Genomic DNA, 2,898 nt, shown 5'->3' with positions numbered 1-2,898 from the left:
TTGTTACTGTTTTTTTCTTTTAAGGAGGAAAGGGGTAGGTTGGGAAGGTTGCTATAAACTAAAAGTCCACTTGAGTACATTGGGAATTTGACATGGCTTCTCATTGGCTGAGCTGTTTGGGAGGTGGAGGGGCGGAAGGAAAAAAGCATCTCTTGCTCCAGTTGAAATAGTAGAGAAATATCCACCTGCAAAATGAAGCCCACGTAAGGTCAAGTCTATTTCTTCCTGTGGGGTCTGCAATTGACTAGGCAGGTAGGGCAGGGCTCCCCTTGCCCAAACCTCCCCACTTGGTTTTAGTGAGGTTTCATTGTTACTAATTTTCTCACATTGCACATCTGCAACTTCCTTAGATCTTTCCCAACTGTTCTGCAGTTTCATTCCATTTTGTCATCAGCAGTGTATGGAATTTAACCTTGTTCTGTTCTTTCCAGTATCACAGGTCTAAAGTACTAAATTGTCTTAATTTGCATTTCTTTCATAATTTGAAAAGTTGGACACTTCCTTGTCTTAGTCATTTGGATTTTCTCTTCTGGATATTGACTACAGTTTTGTGGGAGGAGTAATGGAGAAGCCATCTGAATTTTCTCTCAAAGGTAGCCAGGTGTTCTGATAGCATTTGCTGAAAAGCTCATTTTTCTATTGATTTGAAATGTCACCCTTACCATACACCTATTTCTCTATGTTTTTTTTCATGTAGTTTTAATTCTGTAATCCACGTAACTAAGGGAATTCAGTAAATTATCCTATCTACTGTAATTTCTTCCATTGGCAATTTACTCTTATAACTTCTGTAATTCTAGATTATATTGATGGGCAGGGAAAACAATTTTGATTCTACTCTCTCAGATTCAGTAACTGAAGCCTTGTAAGTTGAATTAACAAAAAGATTCACGGGGGGAATACGTTTACTTTATATGCCTATGTTGCGCACCTCACTGAAATGATACAAAAACTCTAAAGATTTGGAGCACCTGGGTGGCTTAGTCCCTGGAAGATGCAATCTTGATCTTGGGGTCATGATTTTGCGCCCTATTTTGGTCTTTGAGATTACTTAAGGAGGAAAAAAAAAAAACCTTGAAAGAGGCAGTCAGACCCGGAGGCATATGTACCATTTTAAGAAAGGAAAATAAATTTAAGGAGAAATGATAAGACAAAGAAAAAGGGTTTTGAGTTTCTAGGGAATGTAAATTATGGGAAGGTAAATTTGTGGGGAAACTAACGAAAGATAAAGATTATTTAGCAAGGTTTGTTTGTGGAAGACCACTTTGGTGCCAGCTTTCTGTCTCCTTTGTGGCCATAAAACTCCCCCCAGGAGAGATTTCTGGCAGTCCTCATTTCTTAGAGTTTCTGTTCTTAGCTAAAGGAAACCCCAAGATGGCTTCTTTCTTCTACTGTTCTATTGTTCCTCCTTAATGCAAAATAATCAATATGCCAAAGGGCATAATTTGGGGCAGTGTTTTCTGATCCCTTCAATGGCATATGTTTGGTAGGGTTGGTACCTCAAGTTGCTATATTTCTTTTTTATATTCCTGGATTTTCCTGCATGTCTATTCTCCCATGTTTATGAATTTTAGAATTATTTTATAAAATTAGAAAATTATGTTAGGATATTCAAAATAATTATCAAAGTATAAATTATTGGGATTTTAGTTGGAAGTGCATTATATTAGTAATTCTGAGCAAATGCATAACCTTATAATAGTGCATCTTCCTATCCAATTATTTGACTTTTTTGTACCTTGGTGCATGCTTTTTCTGGTATAGGTCTGATACATTTCTGTTAAGCTTTGCTTAAATATATTTTTTAAAACTTCTATGTTTTTTCTTCCTTTAGATATTGTAACCAGCTCTTGTTTGTAGCTGGAAACACCACTCATTTTTGTATATTGATTTAGTAATTAGCTATATTGCTAAGTTTTCTTATAATTTCTAAATAGCTTTTATTAAATTGCCCTTATTTTCTGTTAATTCTGAAAATAATGATAATTTGTCTTTTTTCAATTATATTTATTTCATTCCCTTACCAGAGGAAAAGAGATCAATTAATTAGAACATTAACGTTCTTTAGAGGATGCATGACTTGGGAATATCTTGCAGGAATAGTAGCCTTTGGATCGGGAAGGAGGTGCAGGTGCCGAAAATACATCAAACTGAGTCGTCCAACTCCCCGCTATTGCAAGTTGATTGTTAGTGGGAACTGGTGCCCCCGGAACTATACATATTCCATCACAGAAAAAGTCACATACTACGGAATATGTCATGGTCACAGTAAGAACTACAGATAGTTTTCTCTATTTATATCACCACCAAATACTTAAAAGCCTGACATAAACACGTATACCCATATGTGAAATGAGTCACATCATTTTCAATAAATCGGCCTCAATTTAATATATTTGATTTCTGAGCCCTCAAATCCAAGCTAAGAGTCATAAAAACAGTACCAAAAAGATGCCCAATTCTACAGCATTCTGGTTACGTGAATTAAAGTGGAGGGGGTTTTTTAAACCCTTTTGTTCACCAGCTTCCTTCCCCACCAAAACTATATATATCCTTGAAGTTTCTTTCTAAAGATTGTATATATCCTTTAAGTTTCTCCACCTAATTGTTAACTTCTGAAGGCCAGGGCATTTTGGCTTTAAGTGTTTCTGTCCCTTCCCCACTCCGGAATACGCAGTGGTCTGCTCTGAGCCACAGTGCAGAAATGGGGCCATCCAGGCTAGACTTGTGCTTAAATCAGTACACCGTCCATATTCGTCAGTCATATTGTGGATCCTCCGTGCGATCGAGTGTTTTCCTTCCCAGGAGGCGGGGAAGCGACCCCCAAACTGCACAGTTAGAGTCCCGGACAGACCGCAAAAGCTCCACCGGCCTCTCCTAGTCCCGTCCTTCCGGACT

The sequence above is a fragment of the Suricata suricatta genome, chromosome 15 (assembly GCF_006229205.1).
Source record: "Suricata suricatta isolate VVHF042 chromosome 15, meerkat_22Aug2017_6uvM2_HiC, whole genome shotgun sequence".
In the NCBI taxonomy this organism is placed as follows: Eukaryota; Metazoa; Chordata; class Mammalia; order Carnivora; family Herpestidae; genus Suricata; species Suricata suricatta.
The sequence above is the reverse complement of the archived record's forward strand: the minus strand, read 5'-3'. Positions refer to the sequence as shown.